This window comes from Leopardus geoffroyi, chromosome C3 (genome assembly GCF_018350155.1).
Source record: "Leopardus geoffroyi isolate Oge1 chromosome C3, O.geoffroyi_Oge1_pat1.0, whole genome shotgun sequence".
NCBI lineage: Eukaryota > Metazoa > Chordata > Mammalia > Carnivora > Felidae > Leopardus > Leopardus geoffroyi.
In genome coordinates this window covers 39,429,761-39,454,415 of record NC_059338.1, presented here as the reverse complement: position 1 = coordinate 39,454,415, position 24,655 = coordinate 39,429,761, and the positions used below count along the sequence as shown (strand labels likewise).

General features: G+C 47.8%; 1 pseudogene; it reads right to left on the bottom strand.

The window, feature by feature from the left end:
- Positions 1 to 4,054: 4,054 nt before the first annotated feature.
- LOC123586566 lies at positions 4,055 to 6,391 on the bottom strand (annotated as a pseudogene).
- Between the last annotated feature and the right edge of the window lie 18,264 nt (positions 6,392 to 24,655).

The window sequence follows — 24,655 nt, the reverse complement described above, 5'->3', positions numbered from 1 at the left end:
TAATCTAATCATGAATATGACATCCCATCACCTTTGCTGTGTTCTATTGGTTGGGAGCAAGTAACTAGGGTCAACCCATACTCAAGAGGAGGGAGTTACATAAAGGCATGACCACCAGAAAGTGAACTTCACTGGGAGTCATTTTAGAGTTTGCTTAACCACAAAGGTTATATTAATATCAAAGTAGGTTTCAGAGCAAAGAAAGTTCTCAAAGGGAAAGAGAGATATTACATATTACTAAAAGTGTCGATTAACCCCAAAGGCATAATAATCCTAAATGTGTGTACACCTAAGGAACAGGCTTTGAAAATACATGAAACAGGGGCGCCTGGGTGGCTCATTTGGTTACGTGTCTGACTTCAGCTCAGGTCATGATCTCACAGTCTGTGAGTCCAAGCCCCGTGTCGGGTTCTGTGCTGACAGCTCAGAGCCTGGAGCCTGCTTCAGATTCTGTGACTCCTTCTCTCCCTGCCCCTCCGCCTCTCACGCTCTGTCTCTCTCTGCCTCTCTCTCAAAAATAAATAAACATTAAAAAAAGAAAATACATGAAACGAACATGGACCAAAATGAAAGAAAAAGTAGACAAACACATAATTATAGTTGCAAACTTCAACACCCTTCTCTCAGTAATAGTACTAGTGAGTAGAAAAAAATCAGCAAGAATATACAAGAATTGATTGGTATCATCAACCAACTGAACCTAATTATTAACCCAAAACAGTAGAATACACATTTTTTCCAAGTGAACAACAGGAAAGTCTCCAAACACTTGAAAATTTTAAAAACTTAAATATAATCCATGGATCAAGGAAAAAGTTTCCGTGAAACTGCACAAAAAAGAAAATGCAATATCTGAAAATCTGTGGGACACAGCTAAAGCAGTGCTTGGAGGGAAATTTATAGCACTAAAAACGCCTATACTAGAAAAGGAAAAAGGTATCAAATAAATAAGCTAAGCTTCTACCCTAAGAAACTAGAAAAAGGAGAGCAAAATGAGCATAAATCAAGAAGAAGAAAGTAGGGTGCCTGGGTGGCTCAGTCAGTTGGGCATCTGACCTTGGCTCAGATCATGACCTCACAGTTCGTGGATTTGAGTCCCGCATGGGGCTCTGTGCTGACAGCTCAGAGCCTGGAGCCTGCTTCAGATTCTGTGTCTCCCTTTCTCTCTGCCCCTTCCCTGCTCACGCTGCTTCTCTCTCTCTCTCTCTCTGTCTCTCTGAAAAACAAATAAACATTAAAAAAATTTTTTTAATAAAAAAAGAAGAAAGTAAGTAATAAAGATAAAGGCAGATATCAATGAAATTGAAGAAAAAACAATAGAGGAAAATCACTAAAACTAAAAGCTGGTTCTTAGAGAAAAAATCAATTAACTTGATAAGTCTCTGGAAAGACTGACAAAATAAGAAAGAAAACACAAATTACTGCTATCAGGAATGAAAGAGGCAGTATCATTGCAGAAGCCACAGACATTACAAGGACAGTAATAATAAAAAATACTACAAGCAACTCTGTGCACAGCTATCAACAACTTAGATTAAATAGACCAATTCCTTATAAACCACAAACTAGTAAATGTTATTCCAGGTAGAGTAGATAACTTGAATAATTCTATAACTATTAAAGAAATTAAATTTCTAGTTAAAATCTTCCCCAAAAAGAATCTCCAGTTCCAGATTGTAGCCTTTGTAAAATTCTACCAAACATATAAAGAAGAAGCAACACCAATTTCTACATACTTTCTTTCAGAAAACAGAGGGGAATAATTTTGAACTCATTTTATAAGGCCAACATTTTACTGCTACCAAGCCATAAAAATACAGTATAGAAAAAAGAAAACTACAGATCAACATTTTTTATGACCATAAATGAAATAAAAATCCTCAACAAAATATTAGCAAATGAAATACAGCAATATACAAAAAGAAATACTCACCATAATTAACAGAGATTCATCCCAAGAGTGCAAGGCTGATTCAATATTCAAAAATCAATAATACAATTTACCATGTTAATCATCTAAAGATGGAAAACTAAGTGATCTTATCAAGACATGCAAAAAAGCATCTGACAAAATATAACATCCATTCATGATAAGCACTCATAGCAAGTTAGGAAGAGGGGAATTTTTTCAAAAACCTTTCAGCTAACATTATACTTAATGGTAAAAGATTTCTACCTACAATGTTTTCATCCTAGGATCAGAAAGAGGGCTAGGATATCCATTATCAATACTCTTAATTCCACATAATACTGGAAGTCTTAGCCAGTGCAATAGTGCAAGAAAAAGAAATTAAAAGCAATAAATTTTAAAGAAGAAATCAAACCATCCCTATTCACACATGACATGATCATCTATATAGAAGATTCCACAGCTCTACTAAAAACCTTCTAGAACAAAGTGTGGCTAGCAAAGTTGCAGGATCCAATGTTGACATACAAAAATTTATTGTATCTCTATATACTAGTGATATGCAATTGGAAACTAAAATTACAAAAACCATTCCATTTCTAACAGCTAAAAAGAATGAAATACTTACAAGGGCATAAATCTTAGAAAACATGGACATGTTACAAATGCATGCATAAATCTTATAAAACATGCTAAAAGCTATAAAATGATGATTAGAAAGTCGGAAGACCTAAATAAATGGAGACACATCATATTCATAGAATGGAAATCTCAGTGTAATTAAGTTGTCAATTCTCCTTAAATCTACGTATGGCTTTAGTGCAATACAAACCAAAATCTCAGTAGACCTTTTTGCATGTATTAATGAGAAGATTTCAAGTTCATATAGAAATGCAAAGGACTCAGAACATCCAAAGTAACTTTGAAAAGAATAGGTTAGAGGAATCTAACTACATGATGTTAAAACTTACTATAAAGTTACAGGACTCAAAACAGTATGGTATTGGTGAAGAGGTAGGAAAATAGATCAGGAGAACATAATAAACTCCAAAAATAGACGCATAAAAATGTGCATTTAATCTTTGGCAGCCACGCAAAAGCCATTCAGCGAAGAAAAGAGAGTCTTTTTAACAAATGATTTTGAAACAATTGGCCATCCATATGCAAAACAATAAACCCTGCCTCATACCTCAAACCTTATACAAAAATTAACTGAAAATAAATCATAGATCTAAGTGTAAAATGTAAAACTTTTAGGAAAAAAAAAATAGGAGAAAATCATAATGACCTGGATTATGCAAAGAGTTCTCAGACATGACACCAAAAGCATATTCCATAAAAGATAAACATATAGATTGAAGCCTATCGAAATTAGAAACTTTTGCTCTGAAAATGAAAAGGCTACAGACTGAGAGAAAATACTTGCAAATACTGTGATTGCAAGTCACAATTCCAACCATGGACCTGTTCCCACAATACCTAAAGAATACTCAAAACTCAACAATAAGAAGCCAAACAACCCAGTTAAAAAGTGAGAAAAATATTTGGATAGATCACCGAAGAGGATATATAAGGATGGCCAATAAAAGATGCCCAGCATCATGAGCTATTAGGAAAATGCAAATTGAAATCACAACGAGATATCCCTAACACACTTATCAGAATAGCTAAAGTAAAAATACACTGACAATATCAGGGGCTGGCTGATGAGGACGGGGAGCAACTGAAACTCTCGCGTATCTGCGGGTGGGAGTGCAAACTCGTACAGCGACTCTGGAAAACAGTTGGACAGTTTTTTTAGAGTTAAGCGTACACTTTACCATTCGACCCGGACATCCCACTCTGCGTATTTACTCTAGAGAACTGAAAATGTATATTGACATAATGACTTGTGCACCAACGTCCAGAGTAGCTGCATTCGTAATTCCCCCAAATTAGACCCATGCCACACGTCCTTCATTCAGTGAATGTATAAACAAAACGTGGTACAACCGTATGGTAGAACACTCCTCAGCAATAATAAAGGCAAAATGATCACTGTTAGGTAACAACTCTTGTGAATCTGAAAAGCATTGCGCTAAGTAAAAGAGAAAGAAGGCGGTGGACATCGCCATAGGAACAGGTGGTCACGGGCGCCAGGAAGGCTCAGCTGCTGTAGATCTGAGGAGTCAGGCCTTGGCTGGGGAAGTCCTGGAAGAACTGGATCTGCCCCATGTCTGCAGCAAGCGGGGAAGCCCCGACTTTTCTCCCAGCCCCAGAAACCTTAGTGAGAAGCCCTGAAAGGGCTTCATAGAAGCCAGGCGAGAACGGGTAGGGAAACAGACCAGTCTCCCCGGCCTTTCCTTATTCTGGTCCTTGCAGCTTCCCCACACCCTGCTGCCTGCACCCTGCTCCCTGACTGACCTTCACCGTTAGGAACGTTCACATGCTCTTAACACCATCAGGGGCCTCTGACTCCCTGCCCAGCACCCCCTGTGGCTCCTCTGTGTTGCTCCAACCTTACAAATGACAGCGCACAGAGCAGAAAGCCCTCAAGCCTCCCTTTGCCTTTGCTGGCATGGTTTCTCCACCTGGAGTTCCCTCTCAGGAGTCAGGACGAGCGGTGCTTTCTTGGGAAAGCGCTTCCTGGTTCTCTATCCACTCCAGCCTCCTCCCGTGTTCCTCCGGCATCCTAAGGGAACTCCGTCAAAGCCCTTGCCGGTTGACTTTGCCATCGATTGGTGCCCTTTTTCCTTGCCACTCACTGCGTCACACTCATCTTCGGCTCCCTGGTGCCAGCAGCACAGCCTCTAGGTAGGGAATGAAAAGTGCCTGTTTTGGGAAACGAACTCTCGAACTCTGTGTTGGCATGTGAGATAAAAATAAAATCTGAATTAGATCCAGGTTGAAAATGCTCCTCCCGGAAGTGGTGATTTGGTTGTCTCCTTTCCCAGGGGAAAATGGGTCAGGGGCAAAGCGTGGCTGATACGTCAGAAATCCCGGGGGAAAGAAATTCCCAGGTAAGAAGCATTTACGGATGTCTGCGGTGTAAACGGTGCCGTTTGGGTCCATTTCAAGCTACCCGCATGATGTCACGGGAAAGCAAGCTGAGAAGAGATACACAAAGTCGGCTCTCCCAAGCATGTGCGAGCCAGCTCCAGAGCACCACTGGCTCAGACCACACCCGTACCAAGGACAACAGGTGGCTGGGGCTAATAGCAACCTACAGGCTGAGGCAGAGGTCCCCTGCCTGCCCATATCAGACTGGCCAGCCTCTCTCTCTCTTTCTCTCTCTCTCTCTCTCTCTCTCTCTAGCGAACCAATGTTTTATTTCTAAAGCTCTGCCACATATTTCTAGTAGTGCTGATGGTCACCTGTCTCACTCACACCAGGTTATCTGTTGAAGCCAGCAAACAGAGTCTGGCCATCAGCAGACCAGGCCAGACAGGGACACTGGGGTGACTCCGCCTTGTTGCTGGTACTGATTACTTCCTGCTTCAGTGCCTCTACAGTGACCTTGCCTTCCATGTCCCAGACCTTGATGCTGGGGCCCGTGGCAGCCCAGAGGCAGTATCCATTAGACTGAAGCACAGGGCATTGATGATGTCCCCACCATCTAGTGTATAAAGGTGCTTGTCTTCGTTGAGGTCCCACAACATGACCCGGCCATCCTTCCCTCCAGAAGCACGGAGAGATCCATGGAGAGACAGTCACAGTGTTCGGGCAGCCTGTGTGGCCGATGTGATTGGTCTTCAGCTTAAAGTTAGCCAGGCCCCATACCTGGACCAGCTTGTCCCAGCCGCAGGAGACAATGATGGGATTGCTGCCATGGGGTGAAAAGCAGACACAAGACACCCGCTCCGAATGGCTCTCATCCTGGACAGTATATTTGCATGCACCCAGAATATTCCCCAGCTTGATGGTTCTATCTCAGGAGCCAGAAACAATGTGGCAGTTTTCAGAGGGGAAAGCCACACTCAGCACATCCTTGGTATGCCCTACAAATCTGCCTGTGGTGGTACCCATTGTGAGATCCCAGAGACGAGGCGGCCAGGAGGCTCCCAGGAGCCTGAGAGGGCAAACTGGCCAGCTGAGGAGATGACCACCACATCACTAACAGAGTGGGAATGACCCCTAAGAGCACTCTGTGGGATGCCAGAGTTGTTCTCAGCCCTGGTCAGCTTCCGCCCGATGACGGTCTTATCTCGAGGGGCAGACTGTAAGTACCACGTCCGGGAACTGGGGAGTGGTGGCGATCTGAGTCACCCAGCCAGTGTGGCCCTTGAGGGCGTCACCCAGTGTCATCTGCTCAGTCATGGCAGCCGTGAGTGCGGGTGTCGCTGCGGCGACAAGGATGGGGTCGGATAGACTATCACCACAGCCGCGGCCCTGCGGAGGAGAAGAGTCCGACCGGCCACTCTTGGACGTCTTGTTCAAAACTCCCCTCCTGGGCACGCTTCCCATGACTTCCTAGCGCAACCAGGCACCCCTTCCGTACCAATGAGGTGAGTCTAGACTGCAGTTAACCTCTTCCCATTGCCACGACTCATCACACTTTACATGCACACTCTCACAATTGTTCTCGTATCACGACCCACTTGTTTCTTTTCCATTTTTCCTCCTTTGCTCAGCTGGATTATAAGCTCTGTCAGGACAGAGACCACCTCATGTACTTCTCTTGGATCTTTCTCTCACCCGGCACAAGGTTGTGCATACTACAGAATTCGTGCCTGGCCTAAATGCCCCTCTGGAGGTTGCGTCACAGAGACTCAGTGAGCACATCCGGGGTGCCTGCACGCGGTCACCTCATCTGCTCGCCCCGTCTCTGGCCTCTGGCCCAGGCTTTGGGTTCTACCTCTGCCTCCTTCCCCATCTGCCACCGAACGTCAGGCCCCCGTTCCGCCGGTCCCCCCTGTGATCCCACTTCCTACTCTGCAAATGCTTTCTAGCTCCTACTCACTGCTTCTGCAATGTCAGTCGTCCCCCCTGGTTTGTCCCTCACTGCCAGTGTGACGTCATGGATGGATGACTAGATGGAGAGGATGGTGATGGATGAAGAAACAGAACGGCTGGCTGCCCCCCAAGACTCACCAGACCGGCTGCGAGTGGCAACTGTCACCCACCGTGCCTGTGCCTCGCTGTCGCTTCTGCCTGTGAATTCTTAAACCAGCCTTCCCAGGCCTGCACCCATGCCCACCTTACTTAGCAGTTCCCAGCAGGTACCTATTGAATACCTAAAGTGTCCGGTAATGAGTTCCTCATCAAAAACCGCATTTTGTCATTTTTCCGACTCAGCAGGACAGGTCCCTTTGCAGAATCCCTGGCACACCTCCGGTCAGCTTCCCTTGTTGCATTTATCACAGTTCCCCTGGCCGAATCTATTCGTGCCTTTGCCTTTGCCGCTTCCTCCGTCAGGTGGGAGGCTCTCGGGAGAGACTTTTTATACATTACTACCTCTGTATTTCCGGCATCCCTCGAAGGCAGGGTTTGTGGTTAGTAAAGCTCAGTGGGTAGTTCTGATTTGGTTTGATTCACGAAATTGAATTAAATGGCTAGATAAAGATGGATGAATGAGCTATTAATACCCGGTCCTGCAAATTTCCCCGCAGTGCCCCGTCCACACTTCTTCACAGAATAGACCTTCAGTCAATGCTGTTGACACACCTTTTGATGTGTTTGAAAACGAAGAGTGAAGATTCCTGGTGAGTGAGAGGTTTTCATTTGCTCGATATGTTTTGGCTTCAAACCCTAAAACAGTCCTAGCCCCCGAGGTTTCAAAACCAGAACTGAAACCATCTTCCTTCTAGAGCCAGGTTGCCACAGAGAAGGGCCTAGAGAATAAAGTGCTTCTGAATGGCTCCATCCGAGGCATATCTGAAGACAGAAAATTCCAAAGGCTTTCCCGGACGGCCTCTAGGATGGGCTCTATTATTAACCTCCTGTGCGAGGCCGAGCTTCTCTCTGGCCTTGCGTGACTGAAATGAGCTTCTCCCAGGCTCACGCCGTGGCTTTGTGGGCCACAACCACTTCCTAGAAGCCAAGTTCATCTGAGAAATGAGGGAGGCCCTGGTGGTTTGTGGTTACAGAAGGCGTTTCCTTTGACACTCAGCTGGGGGAAGGACAAGCAATCCACAGCAGGCCCGAGAGAAGGGGAGCAGAGCCTGCTTTGGGATGTCCAGAGGGCGTCCAACCCTTCCAGCAAGAAGAGCCCTCCCCTGCATCAAGTGCTTATTGGGGGGTAGGGGGGCAAAGGCCCTGAGACACCGGCAGCCACCTCGGGGGTGTCCCCAGTATTCAGAGGGTGTCAGAGAACGGACAGTGCAGGCCTGCTGAGAAGTGAGCTGTGTCCTTTGGAATTGCTGAGTGGTCACGGAGGGGTAGGGGTGGGGTGGATGAGAGACAGACGACAGGTGTATAACCAAAATGCAACTCAGCCTGTAGACAATTCTCAGCCTGTGGACAGTGTCTAAGCATGTCCTACCATCCACCCTTTCGAGAAGGGTCCTCCCGGCCCCGTTCACAAAAGACGAGGCTGACACTCGCACTCTCCAGGATAAACGCTCCTGACAGCAGAGAGCCACAGGCCTCCACGACTGCCAGAGTGAGTGGAGGCCTCTCACAGCGTGATCTCAAGGGCTCTGGGCAAACCTCCCAGCTTATTAAAAAAAAAAATTAATTTTCCCATGAATCAGATAATACCTGAAATTCCATCATCGCTTTGCCTGAGGCTTAAACGTCTGGAAAAATACAAACACGTAGGGGGAGCACTCCAAATAGTATCATTTACACCTCAATGTCTGGAACCCTTCTGGATCCTTTCATGCCCGCAGGTTTCCCGAGGGGCGGGGCTGGAGCAGGGGAGAGAGCCAGAGAGTCATGGGTGACTGAGGTAGGAGGAGGCCTGGAGGGGCGGAGGAAGGGGCACAGGCTGGAAACCAGCTCCTAAACAAACTGGCCCTGCACAGTTTTGCCTGGGGCCACCCCGCAAGTCACTGTCGGATTCACTCACTGTTGCTGCGCTCTAGAGAAATGGGGCACCGGCCTCTCCCAGCAGGGCCCGCGTCTTGGGCACAGGCCCGCACTCAGAAGGGCCCCGCGCTTGTGTGGTTTAATGCTTTGTTACCACCATCTTGAAGATTGTATTAAATGTTTTTTTTTTTATTATTATTCATTTTTGAGAGAGAGAGTGCACAAGTGGGCGAGGGGCAGAGACAGAGGGGGACAGCGGACCCCAAGCGGCCTGTGCACTGACAGCAGAGAGCCCGTTGCGGGACTTGAACTCAGGAACCGTGAGATCGTGACCTGAGCCGAAGTCGGATGCTCAACCGACTGAGCCACCCAGGCACCTGGGTGCTTTAAATTAAATCTTTAATTTAAAGATTTTTAAACAAGGGACCCCACGTTGGCATTTCACACTGCGCCCCACAAATTATGTAGCCAGTCCTGCTTAGCAAATCACAAAAGCCCTCTGAAGGGAGGTCAGCCTAACCTCGCCATACCCCTTCATCACACCCATTATTTCCTTGGGTCTATTTTTACACATCAGGGGATATTTGAAGAAATGTCCTTAATTCCGAGCACTTTAATTCACCTCCACCAACTAAGCCTCTTTCGAGGTGACTTAGGTGTCATGTGATCCGTCCTATTATTAGCCCATGCCCAGCCTTTCCCAACCCCCAAACTCCTGTTTCCCTTGCCCTTATATATATCTCTCTCTCTTAGCAGAAAAGTGGCACATGACCTCGTAGCCTCAAGAATACTTGGCACAGGTCCCTGTTTCTCAGCCGTATCTATTGTCCTCGTCCAGAATGACACTGGCTTCTAAGAGTCTCGCTGACATTTCTGACTTTTAGTGGGGAATGCCATTAATCAATCGGCTGCATCTGTTTTGGAAAAATTAAATAGCTCAAGTCAAGGCAAACACAGTAAATAATCCGTCAACAATCCAGGGGAGGAGTGGGGGCAGCGAAGGCAGGGTTTTGTCTTCTCATTATTTGAAATGCATTTAATCTGCTGCTGGATCCTCCACACCCAGGCTAGGGTTACTGGACACAGAAAGAAGAGATCAAAAGCGTTTTAAAAATGCGGGGCCCCAACCAGGGCATTAAAAGTATAAGTGGGCTATTCAACACGTGTGTCGTGGAGAATGAGTTCGCCAACAGGAGGGCCATGAAATGGTTCTTCGGAGAAAAGGAGCCGTAACCTTCCTTGTGGCTTAAAAATATAGAAACATACTCTGTCTAATTCTTGGTAAGTGTGGCTTCCTTAGGGGAAACAGTCATGGGGCAGTGGTTAAGTACGGGTGCCGGAGCCAGACTGATTGAGTTCCAATCTTGACACTTTCCCTTACTAAGCGCTGACCTTGGGCAAGTTACTTAACCACATCGTGCCTCCATTTCCTTATCTGTAAACTAATAATAACCACCTCAGGGTTATTGGGGAAATAATGGATTAGTGTCTGGTAGGTTAAAGATTGCCCGTAAATTCTTTGACATTCTTCCCATTACAAAGTGGGATCTTGTCCCCCTTCCCCTTGATTCCGGACTGGTCTATTATGACTTTAACTCAGAGCGTAGGGCAGAAATGAAATTTGCCAGTTCCGGGCTTAACCTTTACAAGAACTGGTAGCTTCCACCTTTAGCTCTAGCTGATTACCTCACTGGAGAAGCCACACAAAGAGGCAATAAGACTACAAGGAGAGGGAGAGGGGGATTGCCAGGCGGAGCCTTCTAGCCACTCTACCAAGCCACCAAGCACGTGAGCCCAGCCATCTTGGACCCTGAAGCCCAGCCCAGCCACCAGCTTGAACACCATTGTGCTGACACCGTGTGAAGCCGAACAATCGCCCAGCAGATCCCTGCCCGAATTTCTGACCCATAAAATTGTGAGAAACAATAAAGGGATTGTTGTTTCAGTTTTCTAAGTTTTTTTTTTTTAATTTTTTTTTCAACGTTTATTTATTTTTGGGACAGAGAGAGACAGAGCATGAACGGGGGAGGGGCAGAGAGAGAGGGAGACACAGAATCGGAAACAGGCTCCAGGCTCTGAGCCATCAGCCCAGAGCCTGACGCGGGGCTCGAACTCACGGACCGCGAGATCATGACCTGGCTGAAGTCGGACGCTTAACCGACTGCGCCACCCAGGCGCCCCTCAGTTTTCTAAGTTTTAAAGCAGTTTGTTGAGCAGCCATACAAAAATGGTGCAATCTACACACTGTCCAGGACAACAGATCTAGAGAAACAGGACGACACCTGCAGCGGAACCTGTAAGCTCTTACAAATTCTTCAGGGACATCACTTTTCCTCTACTACCTTTGTTCGTGAGGTCACCTCTCCCATTTCCTAGTCCCATTCCATTTTCATACACTTTTGCTCGACCGCCTCCTGTTCATGCCTCCTGTTTATATTGGGTTTCTCAAACCTCAGTGTGTTATGCTGTTCACCTGGGCGTTTCTTACAAAGGCAGATGCTGATTCAGTAAGTCTGGGACAGACCTGAAATTCTGCATTTCTAACAAGCCCCAGGCCATGTCCACGCTGCTTGTCCATAGTCCCCACTTACAGTAGCAAGGCTTTAGTCTCAGCCGAGGAATCACCTCCTCCAGAAAGCCCTCCTGATTCCTAATCTCTCACCCTAAGGCTGTTAGATGCTGTTGAGGACTCCTTTGGCTGCCTAGCTCAACTTTTCTTTAGGGCTGGCCAAGCCTGTTTTATTTCAACATCTATTCCCTCCCTTTCCCCCCATGGCTTGGGTAAATTTTGACTGATTTAAATGTCATTTTGGCATTGCCCTCCTTCTCTTTATTGTGATTTTTCACAGGTGTCTGTCTGGTGACTTGGTTAGACAAGGTTAGGAGAAGTCTGCTGTGGTGAAGGAGGGACTTTTCAGAAAGTTTTCTTCATTTTTTAAAAAATTTTTTTAATGTTTTTATTTATTTTTGAGAGAGAGAGAAACAGAGCATGAGCAGGGGAGGGGCAGAGAGAGAGAGGGAGACACAGAATCCAAAGCAGGCTCCAGGCTCCAAGCTGTCGGCACAGAGCCCGATGTGGGGCTTAAACTCGTGAACCGTGAGATCATGACCTGAGCCGAAGTCGGACACTCCACTGACTGAGCCCCCCAGGCACCCCAAGTTTTCTGCATTCTTAAAAGGAGGTGCATGTGGGGATGCCTGGATGACGCAGTCACTTAAGCGTCCAACTCTCAATTTCAGCTCAGGTCACGATCTCACGGTCATGAGACTGAGCCCCTCGTCGGGCTCTGAGCTGAGCACAGAGCCTGCTTGGGATTCTCTCTCTCCCTCTCTCTCTGCCCCTCGCCAGCTCATACTCCCTCTTTCTCTCTCTCTCTCTATCTCAAAATAAATAAATAAACATCTTTTTTTTTTTAAAAAAAGACAGAGACGCATGTAGAAGAAACCAACCCGTATCTGTCCCCAGGTGTTAGTCTGTTGATACACGGTGCCTTTGGCTACTGCAGCCACCTCGCGATCACGAGGGGATCTGCACAGCAGGCTGAGTGACAATGGCAGTGGGGGAAGGTGAAAAGCACCTGGGTCTGCATCCAGTCAGTAAACGAACCAACTCTGGCCTCTCCTCCATTAGGACTTCTTTTTATGGAAGATAACGCATCTCTTTATTGTTTAAGCTATTTGTAATCAAGCTTTCTGTCACCGGCGGCCAAGAGCCTCCTATGGCGGATTCCTATGGCCCCCTCGATTCCACTCGCAAGCTGCGTACATCATCTGGGTATCACTGCACTTCTCGCGTTATCCTGTGAGTACACATCTGCCTCTTCTGGTCGGGCACCTGTTGAGGTTTATTCCTCGCATTCCCGGGACCCGGTATGGAGTAAACGATATGAACTAAAGTGAACTCACCTAAGGGTCTTCAATTAGAGAGAAAGCAAGTGTTTGCCACTCCAGGTATTTTCCCCTGTCAAGGTTTAACCTTGAAGAACTGCCTCTTGGTGCTCTGCACTCCTTGGCCTTACCTCCCACCAACATGGGTAGTTCGGGAACACAATCTCATTTTGATATTAACCCGAATGAAATATCATTAAGAAGGTTGCAGAGAGGCCACATGACTCATTCTAAGGCTGAAAATAATAAAAAGAATCATTATAATGATTATAGTAATGCCTCGCTTTTGCATAATAATAATGGTTGCCATTAGCTGAGTCCACCATATCCCAAACGCTCCTGGATACGCATAACCTCCAACTGACAGGGATAAATAACTTGTTAAAGGTCACAGGGCCAGTAAATAATGAACTCAGGATCTGAACCCAGGTGTCTGACCCCTGAGCCTGGGCTCTTCCCTTTTAGCTCCCAGAAAATGCCTCTCTGAGCACAGCAGACTCATCAAAGTGCTTTCACGCACGTGATCTCATCCAGTGTTCTCGAAGGAGCTGCGGGGATGATCAGCCGCATTGTTTTGATATTATTCATGCTGCTAAACTAAATAGAAGTTACAGTGCGGTCACTATCGAGCTCCCCCAGCCATTCTCTAGCGTATTGGTTTAAAACTCCACTTCAAATAAAGAACCACTTTTTAGAACAGAAAGTAACCCAATGTGACCGAATTGGGGGAACTTTTTTCTAGTGCTAAAGGAAAAAAAAAAAAAAATTAAGTTGGCCCAGTTTTTCATAGTGGCATGTTGATGAAATGCCATGAATGAATTGTGGGATGAATGAATGAAATATTTCAAAGTGGGAAAATAAATCACGAGGAAGAACCAATTCCCCAAAGAAACAAGGCTGCAGATAGCAATTCCCTAATTTTCAGCCCCTCTACATTTTTCATTCCCAGGAGACCTCCCTGTCAAAACGTCTCTGATGGAGACACGGAACTGGAGCAGTAAGGGAAATCTCATTCTGTAGAGCATCTCTTTGCTTCCGCCCCAGGCCTTAGGGCGGTGGAATTTCTTTGTTCCAGGGAACCAAGCAGTCAGCACTCATCATCAGCCGGCCACTCAACAGGTCCCTTGGAAGTGACGACAGAGCAGGTATCTCCCAGGGTTTGTGGGTAAGGTGATCACGGGGACGTGGTTTTATCTCTCCCAAGGGCACGTGAGTTTCCCCACTCACCATTCCCTTAAAACTAAAACCCTCCCTTCACGAATTACCTGAAGGATAATATTAATGCGTTCTTAACTCATAACCTCCAATATGCCATTATTGGAATCAGTGTTTGAGTGGCTCTTTCCCCAGTAGAGTGACACATGGTAGCACCGGGCGAAGCACAGAGAAGGCACTTGATGTATTTTTTCAACTCAACAGAATGAGGTCAGACTGATTTTCTTCCTTCTGTCTCCCCATCCAGGTCACTGCCTTTCCCTGCCCCCTCTTAGCCTCTGGTATCAGTTGCGTACGTTTGGTTGGCACAGACTCAGTTTATTTTAGTGGGAAGCCTGGAGGCGACACCCAGCGAATCACAGCTGTCATTCTCACTAGATGTGGTGATCCCCCACCCCCCGGCACAGAAGGGGAATGGTGCCAGGCGGTCACCACGTGGTGAGCTCCTGGGACTCACGCCTGGGTGACCCCTGGATATAGGGTGAACTTTGTAGCAGCGTGCCATTTTGCATTAAGAGGTAGGGGCCAGCCTAGAGAAACGGAAATGGAGGAATAAGAATAACTATCTTTATTGAGGGTTTCTCCGCCCATTGGGCTGCTGAAACAGAATACCACACACAGTGGCTTCTACGCCGCAGAAATTTACTTCTCACGGGTTCTGGGGGCTGAAGTCCAAGATCGGGTTGCCAGCACGGTCTGGTTCCGGTGAGAGCCGTCTTCTGGACTGCAGATAGACTGGCTTCTTACTGTGTCCTCACGTGGTAGAAGGAGCAAGGGGTTCCGTGGGGGTCTCTTTTATAAGGGCACTAATCCCATTCGTGAGGGCCCCACCCTCATGACCTAATCACCTCCCAAAGGCCCCACCTTCAAACGCCATCACATTAGGATCTCAACATATGAATCTGGGGGGGGGGGGGGGCGCGGAGGGTGGCCATAAACATTCAGACCAAAGCATGCATTTGGTCCGGATGATTCCCCCCCTCCGAATTCATATGTGGCTTATGAGTATGCCAGACTCGGCACACTGATGTCTGATGGGTGACCTACAGGGACTACTGTGCTACCTCCGTTATTACCAACAAGGACACTGAGGCCCACAGAGGTTACCATCACCTCATGGTGCCAGGTTGGCAGAGCAAGGGTATGAACGCAGGCCTGTCTGCTTCCGGAACCACGCCCTGCCACCACTCACAGATCTGTCCTCCTGGGGTCGGGGACTCTCAGTGGCCTCAGCCTCTGGCAGTTTAGCCCAGTCCCAGCAGATATCCTACAGTGGCTGCCTTGCCACAGGTACCCACTTCCCGCACTGGTGTCCACCTTGTGGTAAATGTACCTGCTGCGTGGGTCGTATATGCCACCAAAGGATAAAGGATCTAGATCGGGACATTTATTAGCCAAGCATCCAGGGTCTGCAGTGACTGCTTCACCCTCCAACCTGACGCCTCTGTCCTCCTTCCCCGCCCAGGCACCTGCAGAGCGCATCACCCTGGTCTCCCTTCTTCCCAGCTCCAGGCCTCTCCCCTGCTGCCTCCCCCCCCCACCCCCTTGGATTGTCTCCTTCCCTCCTCCTTCCCACCCTGGCCTGTATGAGAGCCTCCTGGTGGCCCAGCCCCCACGTGCCACACACCTCCCCTTCCCTGAACCCCTGCAGGTACGTCCCGCCCCACTCAGCATTTGCTTACATTCTCCCATGTACTGTGCATTAATAGCTTTCTGGTTTTAATATCCTTTTTCTGATTGGATTGTAAGCTCCTTAAAAGCCAGGACCATGCTCGCACTTTGCTTATGCTGTTTTTCCAATCCTGTCCTTTCCAAAGTCTCCCCGCCCTCTGCACCGGGCGGGGGGTGGGGGGGGGGTGGGGGGGGGGTGGAGAGGACACATAATGTAACAGGATTCCTTTAGGCACCTGACCCCAGAGGCACTTTGCTCACTTCGGGTGTGGAACTAGAGTTGGTCGAATAACCAGCTAATTTTGCTTCATCCCGTGACCTCCCCCATCCCAGAACCGTCTCTGCAGCCTTCTGCGCCCACCTCCAAGTTGCCCCTTGCAGAGAGTGGCCGTCTCTCCCCACAGTCCCCATGGAGATTGGCAGAGCCCGGCTCAAAGGGAGGCAGGCTGGATGCCTCCCCTGGACTCAGTGTACATTCTCGCAGGGACACATTCTGTCTTAGCAGCAGCTCAGCCGCCTCCCAGAGTCCCAGCCATCTCCTGCAGCAAGGCCCCCAGATGGCACGTTCTGTGAAGCATGCGGCGATGGAAGGAGCCACCAGCTAGGGAGGAGAGCAGCCTGGGGGCTCAGTGCCACCGAATCATTTGTCCCTTCATCCTAGCCCCTCCACAAAGTGTCTTGCTCTTAACAGGCATCCGGGTGATGAGAGAAAGCCTTGGCCACATCCCGCCTGTGAGTGCTAGAGGCATTTTGGAAAGAGGGGGCTGCTTTCTTCCTTCTAATCAAGCCTGCCTCCCTTCCTCTCTCAGGCTGAGTTGGAAAGCTCTTGAAAGGTAGCAGATTGCAGGCACTGGAGGCTCGTGTCTTCTGTTTATCCACAGAACGAGGACATTGGCCGATGCAAGAGCCCCAGTACTGTTCCTTCCATGTGCTTCTGGCTCCAGAGCCCCCCAGAGCAGCCCGCCTGGGCTGCATAAGACTCCAGGTCCCCTACCCCCAGCCTCCCATCCCCCATGATGTTTCAGAGGGAGCTGTGTCCTCGGAGGCGGCGGGTTTTCATATCGTGGGGTCGTGACCCATCCGTGGAACACAGTATCAGTTTACCAGGTCACAACTAGCAATTTTTTTCACCAAATAGAATGGAATGGAACATATCAGTGCATCACCCATAGGGGTGGTACTGTTTCACCGGGTTTTTGTCAAACACACACAAACACACACACACATGCATGATATAAAATGCACTTCCCCCTGTGAGTCACAATCTCAAAGGTTTGTGAGTCTCGTTCTGCGGGCTGGATAATCCAAGTCTTGTCCCTGACCCTGGTTCTCACATGGTGAATTTTCTAGGAGAGTGGGGGATGCTTTCTCCAAGCTGACCAGCCCTCTCCCCTCACCACCAACCGAAAGGAAACATCTACTGACCGAGAAATGATTAAGAAGTGATTTCTGCCCTCCGAGAGTATGAATTGGGAATAATGCTTGAAACGAAGCTGGGGGAGTAAGATATACAAAACATCGGGTAATAGGGTGGAGGGAGATATTAATTCCCACTGCCAAAGAGACCCTCAGACTTCTGGTTTGACCAAAAGCAGTAAAGAAGCTTTGTGGTTGAGGAGCACTGCTGTCTACGGGGTGGTAACTTGCCTCTACATACCTAAATTTCCTTAAGCTGGGTTATTAGCCCTCAACGGCCCACCCTCTGGAAAAGCAAAACTGGTACACAGGGCTCTCAAAAGATACCCCTAAGGGAGTATCTTTCCCCTTCTGGGTATCTCTATGCCCATCTAATTCCTGGAAACACTAGCATGGGGATCAGGAGACCAGACTTTACGCCTGGGACCGACGTATTTTGCTCCGTGACTTTGGGTGAGCCATTTCACCTCTCCGGGAGGCAGATCTCCAGCTACTATAGTGGAACGTGCACAAAAATGGCCAGGCTCAGTCAATGACTTTGTGACCCGGTGAACTTGGCTGGGGACGGCACAGGTCCAGAAAGGATGAGGGTTAAACAGACCCACACTGGTCTTTACATAAGAGAAGATCTTTCCTCCACGCAGTCCCAGCCAATTCCCTGCCGTCTTGGACATGTGTACCTTGCAGCTGTGAAAAATGCCTGTTTATCTAGTGAATCACAAAGGATAATTGAGCACAACTGTCTTGCATATGAACCGATGTTCACGAGTGAACCAACCACGCTGGCCTCAGGAATGGCTTTGCTGGGTGAGAGCAATCCCACCTGGGAAAGTGGGGTGGTGTCCACCGTCTGGCCTTCTCGTGCTTTGCCCAGAGGTGTGGTTCCAATACAGAGACGCTGAGGCACTGGGGCTCCACTGGCAGCAAGCTTAAAGCTATCTCTAAAGCCCTTGTTTGCAAATAGAGCTGCCCTGCCTTTAAGGTCACCATTAGGGAATGAATACAAAAGCAAGGGGAAGCCAATAGATACATTGTTTTACTGCATCGCTGTCCCACTACCAATTATCATATCGGTTCTAAAGCCAAAGATAGTCTTTCAGGACTATCTAGCTAGGGTCTAGAGCTTGCTACTTTCCATTTCTGGACAATTCCCCCATGCTTTTGTCCCAATTCGTCTTAACTAGAGCCTGCACCCCGATCCAGGACTCTGAACTCTGACCCTTCCTGTCGCTCTAAGCCCAGAGTCCAACTCCCTCGCGGAGGTAGGTCATGACTGTGCTGTTTTCATCATGGACAGTAAGGAGTGACAAAGGTGAGCCTGTAGGATGAGGGGTCTGGTGGCGGAGAGCCCAGCACAGTGATGGTGGTGCAGCACATTTGGGACAGAGAGGATCATCTCAAAAGTTCTGCCCAGGGACCACCGGTCCCTAAACCCCAAGTGGTTATTCGAGGGTGAAATCTTGGAGTAAAGGCCAGGCCTGAATCCAAAACAGCTTTGGATTGGCGCTGAGACTGTAATTATTGCCAAAACCGGATTCAAAGACTCTCGACCCACGACTGGCCTCTACACATGTGAAACACCTTACCTTTTGTGCAGCAACTTTAGTTACATGTTTCAATTACTGTGTCTGCAGCACCCTGAGCCCCGCAGGGCGTTCTTAGTCCCTCTGTTTTACCCCGGAGGAAAACAAAACGAATTTTTGGAGGATCCTCAGCAGAGGTTCTAGTCGGATCTCCTACCTCAGCCATGAAGTTTCCCCAGTTTCCGAGGTTTGTTCATTCACACAATTCATCCGGACCCTGGTAGTGACCAGAGTAACTGATTACGTCTGATGCTGATGCTCTTAATCAGAATGCAGACGTGGGTATTACATAAAGGGGGTTCTGAAACTTGAGCATGCATCAGAATCCCCTGGGGGCTTGTTAAACCACTAAGCCCCAGACGGGAGTGTCTGATTCAGTAGGTCTGGGGTGGGCCTCATCTCCCAGCACCTCTGCTGCTGAGGTTTCTGCAGGAAGGAGCCTGTACTGGGAATGCCGTGGGCCTCTTTCCCTCCCCACATTTCCAGTCTACACCAGGGATGACTTTTTCCCATTCCAGCTTGACGGCCACAACTGTAGATCCTTCCCTTTCACTGTGGGTTCTGGGAAACATCAAAGACGTTAAGACGGAAATAAGGAACTCAAGCTTCAGCCTCGGGAGCAACTTTGTTCCAAAGGCTAAATACCATCGCATATCACACAGTCCCCCAGCACCCCCATAAGATCCAAGATGCACATTAGTACACTCAGCACTCTCGGGAAGTCCTGAAGGGTGCAAACCAGTGTAACCTTGTTTAACGTGGTTCTTCCCGATTTTACGTGACTACGGACCCCTTGACTTTCCCTGATAACACTTCTCATTTCATGGAGTGAAAGCGTTCTGATAAGTACTGGTTAGGAAACATTCCATTAAGGTCCTATGGCATTGGCTGGATAATTCCAGTTTCGAGTTTAGTCCTCAACCACCTCTCCCCCGACGGGCCTGTCCTGTGAAACCCAAAGCGTGGAGGGTCAGAGCAAAACCTGTGTTTCCTGTGGGCAGCTGGACCCCAAGAAGGAGGAAGGAATTTCTCTCAAGTTGACCAGGCAGATGGGTCATTTCCTCTTTTCTGGAAAGGAGCGCGTGAGGAGGCAGGGAGAGGCCAGGGAGTGACACAGATGGAACCTGCATGGAACGAAAGAAAACAAGGCAGGGAAGGAGCATTCCCTGTGGCCCCACCACCAGCAGAGCTGAGCAAGAATCAGAGAGACAGAGACCAGCCCCTGAGGAGCCTCCAGTATGATCAGGGAAGCTTCCTGAAGAAAGCAATACTAGACATGATAATATGAGCGTTTCTGGTGTCACTGCCTGCAACCCAAGAAGAGTGTTATCATTCACGGACATGCTTCAGACATTGGGATGTCACTTGTGTCAGTGCAGCCGGCAGATGGGCCCCAAACAGGAAAGAGGTTAAGTCGCTTCTGCTGGCCAGTGCAGGTGACTCCAGCTGACTTGATCTGTTGAGTCCTTGCACAAACAGATCTGTTCCACGGAAGCAAATTAACCCTCAGGGGATGACGTTTTCCTACCTGAACTGTCCGCACGTGTTAGCCGACAAACGTCATGTATTGTTTTCCTGCAATCCAGGATGAGGGGAGCACTTAATTCCTGTCCTGGGGAGCGCGTTTCAGACCACAGTCACCCTCCACGATCAGAACACACGTCAAGGTCACAAGCCAAATTGTATTTTCCTGCGGGAGAAGGACTGAATCATTATATAGGAAGCCCTAAGATGGCCAGGGGTCAGGAAACGAGTCCACGGCGTTTCCTCTGTGGAGGCAGATCTCATATCTCTGACAGTGGGGGCGTCCACCCCATATCCTCCTGGCTCTTCTGGGGCCCCTCTGGGGACTCCTCCGTGTCTCAGTGCCCTGGGGATGGGGCGCCCCCGGCTCTTCGTCCGTCACCGGCCCACCCCCATCCCTCCTGTCTTCAGGCCTCCCAAAGCACTGTTGCAACACCTTCAGTAAACAGGCCGACGACGTGAAGGGACGACGCACCCAAGAGAAAACAAGCTGGCTCAGAATGTATGCAGACACGGTCAACCTCTCGAAGAATCGACAGTAAATGTCACCTTTTGCTCATCGCATCGACAATTAGACAAACGTTAAGATGCTCCCTCAGGGCAGGGTGTGGTTTCAAAATAAGGTACTGACAGTGAGAACGTAAAACTTTACCGGAAGCCACGTCACAAGATCTTAAGGAAAGTGTTCGCGCCTCTGCGTTTATTAATTTGGAAATACGCTCACCACACCTCTGGGTTGTTTTAAAGAAGGTTATAAAATAGCTCAGACAGAATAATCTTATTTGTGGAGGGGTGTGGGTGTGAATGTGGGTGTAGAAAAGTGTCTAAAAGGATAAGTTCCCAACTTTTATTTCTGATTTTCTTGGAATCCATACCACCCATAAGCCTGCGCCTTCCTAGAGCCCCATCATCTGGAGGGCCTCGCCCTGGCCCTTCTCCAGCCTGCTTCTCTCCCATGGGACAAGGACTGTCAAGGCCAAAGCGATGAACTCCCCTGAAGGTCTGGCCCATCCTCCTTCTACTACACAGTCCAGGACCCAGGACATTGGAATTCTCATGCCTAGGACCCCACAGGTTTCTCCCTGGTTCCCTCTCCCTGGGGGTAGATTGTGCAGCTGGTGTGCATGCCCAGGGCCCGAGGAGGTGGCCAGAAGGAAGCTGTTTGCAGGGGTGTGGATGGTGTTTGCACATGGGACAGGATTGTCCACACGTGCACACAAGGGACCCTCAAGGTGAAGGCTGGAGTCATGGCCGAGACAAGAAAGGAGGTGGCCGGGCCCTGAGGTCAACTCTCCCCATGCTACTGCACTCTGGCCCAGAATTTCAGGGAGTCCCAGAATTCTAAATTTGGGCCTAAACTTTCAGATTGTCACAAAAGGATGGACAGGACATATTTCATGTAGCAGTCAGCTAGACTTATTACTTCTAAATATTTAGATATAAAGGAGGTGGGTCTTTGCTTATACTCTTGCTACAGACCATAAAAATGCTAGGGAGGGACCCACTTTGGGGAGAATTAAGGATCATTTTATTTCTCTTTATTTCTCTCTGCCTCCCCTCCCCTCTTTCTCCTTTTCTCTCCCTCTTTCTCTCCTTCCTCTTTCTCTCTCTCTATCACTTTTAATCCCTCCCCATGTTCTTTTTTTTTTTTTTTTTTTTTTTTGCCATATACTAACAAATTGATGTTCTTTATTTTAATAGTTCCAGGCCTATGAATCTAATCTTAAAAAAAAAAAAAAATTAGAAATGTTGACAAATATCTGTGCACCTAGAAATGAAAATAACCTAAATGCTAAACAATGGGAAAACAGTCAAATGAATTATGATATATTCATACCATGTGGATAAACATTTTAAGATTTCATTAGTGAAGCCATTTTACATTAATAAAAAGATTTAATGAAAAAATGCTCAATATGAATTGAAAAGCAGGGTACAAAATTATATAATATAGAATCAATATAAATTTAAAAATATAAATATGTGAGATTTTATATACACACGTAGTAGAAAACCATAAAGATATTCACTATGTGCATGTGGGATGAAATTTTTAAAAACATTTTTGGCTTTTTTCTACAATGGTTAAGGATTACATTTGTAATCAGGAAGAACATGTTTAAAAATCTAAACACGTGCCTTTGTCCAGTTTGTGTTTCCATGAGGAAGCCATACCCCGGTGGCCTTTGACGTAATCCACAAATGGGCCCTCCGTCCTGTCGCCACTGTGGAATCCTGATTTCCAACTGCTGCTTCCCTTCGGTGCCTTCTGACATTTGGGTTCCTAGAGCAGCTCTGGAGGCCTCATGCTAACCGTGAGGCTGCCTCCTTGATGGGCCACCGGGAGGGTAGCTTCTACGGCAAAGCAGCACGGACGCTCTTACAAAAGGAGACCCACCTGCCTTCTCTCCGCAGGGCCCTGGCCTCTGTGGGCTGTGAGGTCCTCGCTGCCTTCACCCTACACACGCTGTCATCACCGCCCCCTGGCCGTGCTCCATGCTGCAGCACCTTTCATTATTTCTCGCCTCTCGCCAAAAGGTCTGCTCAGGTCACACAAACATTTCCCCTTCTAAAGGTCTTCACTTTAACAGGGAGATGACAAACTCAGCCCAGGGACGAATCCCCAAAGAAAACATGTCTGCCACATGTAGAAGATGTTTGGGGACAGCAGCGGGAAGCAAGCTTCCTGGTGTCCCGGAAACCCAATCTTGTCCATTACCTCCTTTCAGCAAAGCCCACCAAGACCAGAGGATGGAAGGACTGAGAAAACCTTCCAGAACTAAGCATTAGAAAATGCGAACCGGAAGGAAAGCCGGAGGAGCCCAAATATCTCCTACTCAAGCCGGACATAAAGCATACAGATGAAGATGAGAAACTTCTGTGAGCCACCAACCCTCAACACGTACCCAACGTTTCTACAAGTTGAGAGAAGACAGCTATTTTTATTGTTGCTGCTATTGCATTGTTCTTGAAACTCTTTCAAGTCACAGACTGCCTGCCACCTTAAATGCTTTCTGCTGGTGGGGGCTCCCTCCTGCCTGGTGTCCCCCATATCACACACACAGCCTTGGCTGAGGGTGGTGGGAGAGGGCTTTGTTGGTCCCATGATCGCCAGTGCTAGGCAGGTAGACGGGAAGCCATTAATTAGCTTAGAAGTTCATCGTCATTGTTGGAATACAGACCACTAGAGACAGGGGTCTACCAAAAAAACTATGTAACAACCATCAGGGCCTTAATTTTCTCTTTTTTTTAAAAAAAAGGAGGATTATACTAAATTTCCAAATCCTTTATTCTCCTAAGACTATGTAGTTCCATGTAAATTTATGTGCATTTTTTTCCTAAAATCTAATGTACTTTTCCAATTTGTAATGCTATTGCCACACCCCCAAACTTTCCTGAAATTGTACTTATTTCCAACTTGGCTTGCAGAGGGCAGCACATCTTACTCTTTTGCACAAGGCCTCTTCGATGCTGAAAACACTGCTCAGCACATAATTCAGGTTCTTGAAGACTAACTGGACAGACTGGATGGTCTCAGCATCACTTCCTGGCGAAAACCTAGGCTTTGCAACCAAGCTGGCCCCGGAGTGAATCCTGCTCGTTTCCTCATCTATAAACAGAGATTATTGCGCCCCCTCCCATGCCCCCCACCCCCCGCATTGTTGTTTAGTGAGCTTTATTTTTTTTTTTTTAATTTTTTTTTAACGTTTATTTACTTTTGAGACAGAGAGAGACAGAGCATGAACGGGGGAGGGTCAGAGAGAGAGAGGGAGACACAGAATCTGAAACAGGCTCCAGGCTCTGAGCTGTCAGCACCGAGCCCGATGTGGGCTCGAACCCACGAACCGTGAGATCGTGACCTGAGCCGAAGTCGGACGCTTAACCGACTGAGCCACCCAGGCACCCCTGTTTAGTGAGCTTTAAATGAGATTATACACAAAGTGTTTATTACAATGCCTAGCACAGAATAAGGGCTCGGTAACACCAGCTCTTATGTTTGATGATCATCGTGAGAATTTCTTTTACTCTCCTGGAAGTGCAGAGTTTAAAAAGCATCATCCCCACAATGAGGAAAACAGTTGGTGTCAAATATACCTCTGACGGCTCCAGCGTCGCTGGGAGGCCTCCCTTCTTGGTTTGGATTTCCACCTTGGCGTGTCAGCAGGGGCTCCTTGGGAGTAAGAACAACTTGGCTGCTTGCCTTGAAACTTATTGGCACAATAATAAGAGATAATGATTTCCCTGTATGCACTCCCTCAGAGCACTTATTGTTTAAGTATTTCCCTTATTCCTCCTTTGCCGGAAAACAATACCTTATAGAAATCAGCTGAGGAAGACACTATTCGCAACTGCAAAAGTGCAGCCTTCTCCCTGCCCGGACTTGGCGAGGAAACCTGTTTGGAGCAGTTCACCTCAGACCCAGGAACAGAATGTGACAAAATGAGTCCCCGAGGACTGATGTGGGCACCAAACACTTGGCAGCTTTGGGGCCAGCGAGGCC